The following is a 9,821-nucleotide window of genomic DNA, read 5'->3' on the forward strand; positions in this document are numbered from 1 at the left end:
TGTCCCTTCATGGTGAATATTATAGTGCTAGAAACACTTGCATATGAATTAACACTACTATCCCCATAATACTTGTTTCCTTTCCCTACATGTTGCCTGATTACTTGTGTTCTTTGTCACAGGAAAAATAGCCTTACAGAGAGGACTGTACAGCATCCCACACATCACTGAATACTTAACTACAATTTATGTTGAGGGCTGTTGCAGGCACTGGGATGCATCAGTGAACAAAAAAGAAATGTGAAATGTCTGCCCTTGTGGACTATGAGTAACATGGCATCAATGGTGGTCTTTAGTATTTGGTGGTATTATATGTTTTGGATGTAGAGAGCTTGAATTGGTGCCTCATTTACATTGCAATCTCTTTGAAGGCTAGTGTTGAACCTTCACTCTTTGTGTCTTACAAAAGTCTAGCACAGTACAGACTATTACAACATGTAAATTAAGGCATTTCCACCCATTTTATACTCTGTGTTATTGAATTCGCAGGAGAGAGCTACCTGGCAAATGAAAGTCTAAGTCTTTCTCAAAATCACATTTGCAGCTAGTTGGGCAATAATCAAAGCAAGTATCCCCAGGTAGGATTATTTGGATCTGAAAGAAAGATAAATTACACTTAAAAGGAAGCAAGAAATTAGGGAGAAGAAAGAATATGACTAGAGAAGGAGAGATGCTACAGGGTATGGTTAAAGAAGTATCCCCTACATTCTTCAGAAAGGTAGTACTAGAAAAAGAAAGATAATAAAGGAACTTTGGGACAATGTGAATCTGCTTCTATCGTGTGCTCCAGCCAAATTTTCAAGGAACTCTGCAAGGCATAAGTGAGGAGAAAATTAAAGGGTATCTACAAAGTTTAGTCAAATGACAAGGAGGCCTTGAAAGAAAATGATTATGAGCCACTTGGATAGGTCATAAGGTAAAATTACAGTGGTGCCTGGCTAAAATGCATGATTTTGAACTGACTTGCCCATGCAGATCTCTCTGTTCTCTGAACATCTGGACATTTGCTCCACTCCATCAGTAGGCTAGATAGTTTCCATGTGTGAACTCTTTTTATTCTTACTTCTGAGTGTGAATGAGCTTGGCATTAAAATAAGACATGCATTCATAAGAGAAAAGTAGTTGATACAATTTCAGCAATGGCAGCATTTTGAATATTGATTCATCTCCATTTGCCTATTCATCTTCATAAAAATTCAATTCTCAAATCTACTTCCCCAACTCCTCCCCACCACACACACTTTGAGACATTGACATTCGCTAAAACTGTTCTTCATCATAGAACAGCAATGCTAAACATAAACTTGGAAATCAATGTTTTTTGAAAATCAGAAAATTCTTAAAAACCTAGATGATTTAAGTTGAGAATCTCTGCAAGGAAAGTAGGAGATTTCTAGTCCACCAACACAGTCTGTGAATAGATCATTCTGCTTTTTTAATCCATGGATGTAATTATGAAAATAAGCTACTCTCATTTTCTTCTACAAATAAGGGTTGAGAAAAGTTGATGTTGAGCAAAAGAATTGAAAGACTTAAGTAAAAATCAACCCTCTGACCTACCTGAGACGGAAGCCATTTTTGTGGCCATAGAAATGGCTTGACCAAATTCACCAATGGACTTACAAAAAGTGTATCTTTTGGGGAGGAACAGTAATGGGGTTTGAACTCAGAAACTGCCTTGCCGTGTTAGCCATACTCCCAGCCTTTTCTTATTATTATTTATCTATTTATCCATTTTGGATAGAATCTTATGTGTTTGCTTGGACTAGTCTGAACCAGTCTGAATCATAATTCTCCTGCTCTCTTCCTCCTGAGCAGATGGGATTACAGGTGTGAACCACTGTCCCCACATCTTAATTTATACTTTCAAGTGGCAGTTTTTATGTCAAGAATAAAAAATGAAGCCTATAGATACAAAAGAAATGTCCCTCTTTTTCCTGGAATCACACCACTAAGATACTTGGTTGTCTGATGACACTATAGGCAGGGAAATACAAGTTAGGCATGGGCTCCTCATGAAGAAGAGCTCAACAATCAATTGAAGACTCTTTTCAGAATACCTCAACTAAGTCATAGAGAAGTAAATGCACAGAACTTTGTGTACTTTGTGTACTTCCTGTAAAAACTGAAGACTGCCAGATACCTGTGGCTCACACCTATAATCCTAGCTATTCAGGAGGCTGAGATCTGAGTATTACAGTTCAAAGCCAGCCCAGGCAGGAAAGTCTATGAGTCTCTTATCTCCAATTAACCACCAGAAAACTGGAAGTGGTACTGTGGCTCAAGTGGTAGAGTGTTTGCCTTGAGCTGAAGAGCTCAGGGCCAGTAACCAGGCCCAGAGTTCAAGCCCCACAACCGACAGAAAAAAAGAAAAGAAAATGAAAAAACAAACAAAAAACCCCTGAAGACTCTTGGTCACTTTCATATTCTAGCCACTGTCCCTATCTCCTGACCTTTCTTCCTTCTACACAAGAAGTACTAGCTCTAATTTGCCCACAGACTCTTCCTAAAATTATAGTCTGTCTTCCTGCCTCTAATTTCCAAACTTGACTCAATGTGAATTTTGCAAAATTCAACCCAAAAAGTTACACTGTGCTACCATTCATTTTTTCCTGTTATATCACCATAAACATATCCACCTGGCTCTTGTCCAGATGAGTTTACCTTTGAATTAAGGTGGAAATTTCTGTATGGTGAGAACTTTTTACTACAATGTTGCTTGATAAGTTGCATATAAGTTCTGTACTATTCTTAACTGCTTAATAACATGTAACTGGCAAATTCAATTAACTGAATGTGCTCACAGTGATTCATTTTCCTGCATTATAAACTTTTCTCAGAAGAGCTACAAGATACAAGACGCCTGAGCAATTGGCTGTCTTACAGTATTTGTGACAAGCATAAAACCACTCAGAAAGAGTATATATTGGCCCTGTATAACAACAGTGCTGTACATATGGTCTGTGACTTGAATTGCCAATAACTTCATCTTTGCTAGTATGAGTCATGTGTTATTTCTAAACCTCTAACAGAAAAGGTTCACCCTCACTAGCACCTACAATAAAATGTGTGAAATACTCAGCATAATTCAATAGCAAGGGTAAGAATGAGAACTTAAGGAAAACTACTATATTATATTCATTCATTCATGTGTATTGTGAAGAGAATACTTGTCCTAATCTGTCTCTAAGTTGTTTGAAAATCTTGCCTGCAAGGAACTCTTTTCTACTCAATTTTCTAGAAACAAGAAGCCCCAAAACACCTGTTGATTGCCATGATTTGGATATGTTATGCATGTTCTTGCTGATGGTTCATATGTAGGGAGCATGATTCCCAGGTAGTAATTCAGCCTTTAAACAGAAAAACCCAGTGAGGAGCATTGGGAAGAATCAATAGACCTTTCATGGGATCCTGTTTAGTTCTCAAAAGAGGGCTTGTTATACAAGAACAAGACACAAAACTATCTTCTCCTCATTATAATTCCTGTCTCACCATATGATCTCTCCTGTGTATTCCCACCATACAGCCATCTGCCATGTGATTCAATCAAGGGAGCCCTTTCCAGAGCTCAGCAGACGTCACATGAGTGTCTTGAACTTCCACAACTGTGTGTTAAATAAACTTTTCTTTCTATAATTCCTGCCTCAGATATTTTGTTATAGCAAGAGAAAACAGACTGACACATCTCTAAAGCTAGTCATTGTTGACTAAGGCATCTAATTTCATTCAGTGCTAGAGCTAGAACATATATTATTTTCTATTGATAAGAAAATACTGAGCATCATTGATTATTTCATGCATTCTGCCTAGTTTCAGATGGATCTGGGGGACTTCTTTCCTATTTGAAACAACAGAAAAAAGTACAAGCTCCTCTTGCCAGGATTACATTTAGTTTTTAACTTTGCAGAATCAAGAAAACAACAACATGAAATTAATGATATAGTTTTTATGGTCTGGTAAAAGAATTGTAGTTGTTTCTCAAGTCAGGCAAACTTTTTCCTGGCCCTATCTTCTAAGAGAAAATGAATTATGGGAATCCTTACATAAGACACACTGGATACTAAACATGTAGGTGCAGAGTCTTTGCTCAGGGAAGCAAAAGAGTCTTGCCCTACAGAAGCAGTGAGAGTAGAAATTAACAAGAAATGACAGAATCGTCTAGACTCTAGACTGCGTCTGTCATGGCTGAAACTACATTATCTAAACTTAACTTCTATTCAGAGTCTATACTCCATCCCCTCAATTAAAAAAATCATAAAAGAGCTTTATATTATGCAAAACATGAAATCAATGTTATTTCTTCATCAACCTCATATCTTTCTCAATTTCAAATCTTTTACAATTCACATAGCACTTGTTAGACCACTATAACCTATACTCATCTCCTTGGGAAGATTTTCAATGAAAATAAAAATTAAGGACAAAACGAATTCACACAGCTGAGATTAGTTCTAGCTTTTCTTCTAGCAGAAATAAATATGCTATGCTAATTATTTAAAATAACAATCACAAATCCCTGAATTTAAACCCTAGTATTGCCAAATAATAAAAATTATGTTCAGTCACTTTGAGGTCATTTACATGAGAATAACATAAAATGAAATTAAGAGAAACTATAAAACTAGTGACAAAGATATACCATCAGGAAAGCAAAACTACTTTCATTGTTGAAGAATATGTTCTTTAAATATCTTATGACATTTTTCTATTAGACAAATGTCTCAAAATAATTATAAATGCCTGTTTCATCTTTCTAGAGTGTCATGAGAAAAATGTTTGATACTCATGCATCAAATATACTGAATATATCACTACTTTGACTGCAAATACCACAGATTTTTCTGTTTCCTAGATGCACAGACCGAAAATGAGTTTCATAGGAAAAGATTATGGGCTTTTGAGTCCTAGAGACAGTGTACAAGTCTCACTACCTACTCTAGTTGCTAAATTATTTTAGTTGAGTTACTTCCTAATCTTGGTTTCTTTATCTTTAAATAAAGACAGAATTACCAGTAGGTAATATGATCAGTCTACTATATTGTCACGATTGTATGTGCAAGTATATATTACAATATCTTGTATAACAGGTATGAATATGTCCATTCTTCCCTTGACACCCATTCTCTTGCAAACAGAACATTCTTTCAGTTCAAGGAGATCATCCTTTGCCAATTGTATAGCATTTCTTTACTCCTTTATAAAAATGAAATAATCAGCAAAACATAAGGCATAGGGTAGACATGTGCTAGAATCAAATAGAATTAAGAATCCAGAAGTAAACCCTCATATTTTTGGTGAATGGCTATCAGAAAAGGTGTGAAAGTATTTCAATAGACAAAGAAGAGCCTATTCAATAAAAGGAGCTGATGTAATTCGGCATACACATACAGAAATATGAGTATTAACCCAACTTCATACCATCCAAAAAATTAGCTCAAACTGGATGATGGACTTAAATGTCAGAACTAAAACTGTAAATCTCCCAGAAGGATACACAGGCATAAGTGTTTACAACTTTGGTTTATGCAATAAAATTTGTTAGGGATGATACTAGAGAAATGAGTAATAAAAGAAAAAATACATAGATTGCATTTAATCAAAACTGAAAATTTTCATAAATCATTTTTCTGACAAGGTACTTGTAGCAAGAATATATAAAGAACCTATTTTCCCCCTTTGCTTACTGGGGATCAAGCTCAGAGCCTTGTGCATACTAGGCAAGCACTACTGTCACTGAACTACACCCCAGAGTCCTGCTGCTCTGATGACATGATGCTGTCTCACTATGGCCTATGCACATGTGAAGAACCACAATGAAAAGGAAAAGCTTATGTGATGGAGCTAGTGCAGATTTCACTTTGGCTCCCATCTCATACTGGTCTCTCAGCACCTTTGTGAGGTATAGATTACTGAGAAGGTTTGTCTGGAAAAGAAGCCTACGATGGATGAGTGGCCACTTCATGCAAAGAACTCTTATGAATCACTAATAAAGAGACACTGGGTGGAGGTGGCTTAGGTCAGTAATCCTAGCTACTTAGGAGCCTGAAATGTGAGGACTGTAATTTGAAGCCATGCCAGGGCAGGAAAGTCCATGAGACTCTTATCCTCAATTAACCACCGAAAAGCCCAAAGTGGAGCTGTTTCTCAAGGGTAGAGTGCTAGGCTTGCGCATAAAAACTAAGGAACAGTGCCCAGGACTAAGCATGTGTGTGTGTGTGTGTGCGTGCACACATGCACAAATAATAATACAATCCAAGGCAATGAATAGATATTCTGCAAGGAGATATACAATGGTCAATAAAAACTTGGGAAAGATGCTCAGCAGTGTTAGTCATCAGGAAATGCAAACCAAAGCCAGGATGTAGTATCACACAACAGGCATTAGGATGGTTAATGAAGACAAAATAACAAGTATTAATAAAACTGAAATCCTCATCCTGTGCTGATAGGACTTCAAATGCTACAACTATTTCAAGAAACATTCTCATCATTCTTCAAAAGGTGAATAATCACTATATGCCTCAGAAATTCATTTCCAAGGTATATAGCCAAGAGAAATGACATGTAGACAAAACAATCATAGAAAAATATTCATAGATGCATTATTCACAATAACTACAAAGAAGAACAACTCAAATTCACATCAGCAGATAAATGGGTAATTGAAATGTGATATATACACATTATATGTATAATAGATTATTATTAGATAATAAAAAAGGAATGAAGCACTGAAACATGATTGAGTATAGATGAACTCTGAAAACATGCCAAGTGAAAGAAACTAGACATAAAAGACTACATATTATATGATTCCATTTATATGATATGTCTAGAATAGGCAAATCTATAGAGACAGAAAATGCATTAGTGGTTACTTTAAAACTGGGGTGGACAGGAGATTAGGGAAGGTGGGAAATTAATTAGTACAGAACTCTTTTGGGGGTGATAAAATTCTAAAATTTTATTGTTGTGAATGTTTCACAATTGTGAAAATATTTTAAAAACCATTTGATTGTAAACTTTCAAATGGGTGAATTTTATGGTATGTGAACTATTTCTTAATTTTTGAAAAGAAATTTAAAAAATAGTATGGTAAAGGTTGTGTTATCAACCTTCAGGAATAACTTTAGTAAACATTCACTAACCATGTACTATGTGGAAGGGAGATGTGAAGGTGGAAGGCTTAGTCTCCATTCTCAGGTAATGAATACAGCTCAATGAAGGTCAACAGACCTGAGTCCAGGAAGACTAGAGTTAAATAGCAGTATTACATAGTATTCAGTTAATATATAATGTGAAGCACTGTGTTACATTTGGGGTATACTTGGGGGTATTTGTCCCAATCCTCTAAGGCACCCAGGCTTTGGAAGTGAAAAAGTGGAGCTGTGGCTCAAAGTGGTAGAGCTCTAGCCTTGAGGACAAAAGCTCAAGAGCAGCACCAAGGCCTTAATTCAAGCCCCATGACAGACAAAAACAAAACAAAACAAAATCCTTTTGCCAGGCACTGGTGGCTCATGCCTGTAATCCTGAGGCCTTAGGATCATGGTTCAAAACTAGCCCAGGCAGGACAATCCTGAGAAATCCTTATCTCCAGTTAGCTACCAGAAAACGGACAGTAGAGCTGTGGCTCAAACAGGTAGAGTGCTAGCCTTGAGCAAAAAAAGCTCAGGGACAATGCCCAGGCCTTGAGTTCAGCCCCATGACTGACCAAATATGTGTGTGTGTGCACGCACACACACAAAAGCTCTGTGATGAAGGTGGGAGGAGGTATCAGGGATGTCCATCAGTGCTGAAAGCAAGTGGGAAAGGAATGGTGTTAAAGGAAGTTTCTAGGAATTGAGATACTGTCTTCTCAGAAAGACAAAATGAAAGAAGGCTCAGACAAAGGAGCCTTCAGCCTTCATGTACAAAGGCCCTGAAGCAGCAGAATACATAAAGAGCATAGTAAAAGGAAAAGTCAAAGAAAATTAATTCAAAGGGGGCTAAGGGAGCATGTTATTGGAACCATTAACAGTCTTCAAGAGAGTAACATGAACAAATTTTAAATAAAGGCCCTGGAATGAAACTGAAGGTTTTAATCCCAGAAATGACTTAAGCTTGTTCTAGAAAGATTGCTCTAGCTGATGTGCAAAAAAAGCAGGTTGGATCCAAGTAGGATAAGGAATGAAATGCCCTCTCATCCAAGTGAATGGGATAAGGACCAAGAACACAGCTTGCAGAACTGGTGGGTGGTCAATGAAGGGGAAGATGTCAAAGAGTGATTCCCAGTTTTTTTCAGGCTGCTTGGTACGTGCACATACAAAAGAATGAATATTAATTCCTACCACATACTATCCAAAACACTAGCTCAAAATATAAGGGTATGTGCCAGCGAACATGGACGGCTGCATAGTGAATATGACTTTATGCTCTCAAACGTGTGAAGGGCTATAAGCCATGGGCTACATAAGACTGGAGCTTCTTTCCAGGAGCCTTAGAATCCTTCCCTATAACACCAGATTGTGGAATAGAGTCCAGCTATCCCTTCCTTGGTACCCATATCAAGGACAGGTCTTTGGTAGTAGAAAATATCAACTACTGTCTCAAAAACAGACTGCACCAACATCAGATGGTGCTGATAATTATTACTGAGTGGTTTCAGTGAAATGAAAAATGTCTACTAATAACAGGCCAGGGGAAAGAGTCTCCCAAGGGATATCAAAGAAGTTCTCAAAGAAGTTAGGTGACTCTCCTCTAAAGTTTCTCCAGGTTAGGTTGAGTAAACATCATTGCCAAGTATTATGGCTATACATGAAGTACATCTGTGGTCTAAATAAGTATTCCTGATGGGTATCACCTCATTAAAATGAGTCCAGCAACTAAATGACAATAACAACCACTACATTCACATCTTTTGAGCTATTCTTTTTCAATTATATAAAGCACTGCTTTAGAAACCTTTGTAGCTTATGTTACCAAGAAAAGACTCTCAAATCCTAATGGAGTTATTGATTCTCAAGTGGACCTAAAGTTTTAGGACTACTCTTTAAAAATAAATGCACTTATTGATTGCTGATGGGACCAAACTTAACATGAAAACATAATCCATGGACATAGCCTAAAAATAAAGTCATATTAGAAACAGGCTCTTTCTTTTAATGTGGGATTCTATCTTTGCAAATTTCACTTAGAAACTAATCTCCCTTTGACCTGATAGAAAGTAGCCACTTCAACATAGGATGAAAAACAATGTAATATGTCTGTTCAAAATAATCAATTGTTGCAAGTACTTTTTAACCTTATAACCCTCATTAGAAAAAGCAGTTACTATATTTACTGAAAACTTGAGAGTGATTCAGGAGAAACATGTCAAACTTAGAAAAAAAATTATTAAATCTTTCTTACTCTTTGTTTGACCCTGGCTGTGGGCCAGAGTGCGCCTTCTCTTTCAGCTCAGAACACTTCCCAGAGCTCCCAGGCTCCTAATGATATTGTAAGTTGGAGGAAACGTGCCAAGGCCTGACAATAACAAAGCCAGCATCCTGCTAATATTTTAATGCAAGAAATGGTTTATGCTTTTTCTATGCTGCTCAAGGAACAGTGTAGTTTCATGAACTGACTGAGGAAAAAAATGTTTTAATGCGTATGGGTTTCAATTAATTTGGGTTTATAGGTATTCATTTTATGCATATGGGTTTTTAATAAACTCACCTTTATTATGTTTTCTAAACCCCAAATTACACAAATCTTCCCAGAAATTATTACCAAAAGATTTTTTTAAAGCATTTTGTGATTCTGTGATTCTGGTGGTTCCATTATTATCTTGAATAGTGCAATTG

This window comes from Dipodomys merriami, unplaced genomic scaffold (assembly GCF_024711535.1).
Source record: "Dipodomys merriami isolate MVZ:Mamm:240054 unplaced genomic scaffold, mDipMer1.0.p SCAF_263, whole genome shotgun sequence".
NCBI classification, from domain to species: Eukaryota; Metazoa; Chordata; class Mammalia; order Rodentia; family Heteromyidae; genus Dipodomys; species Dipodomys merriami.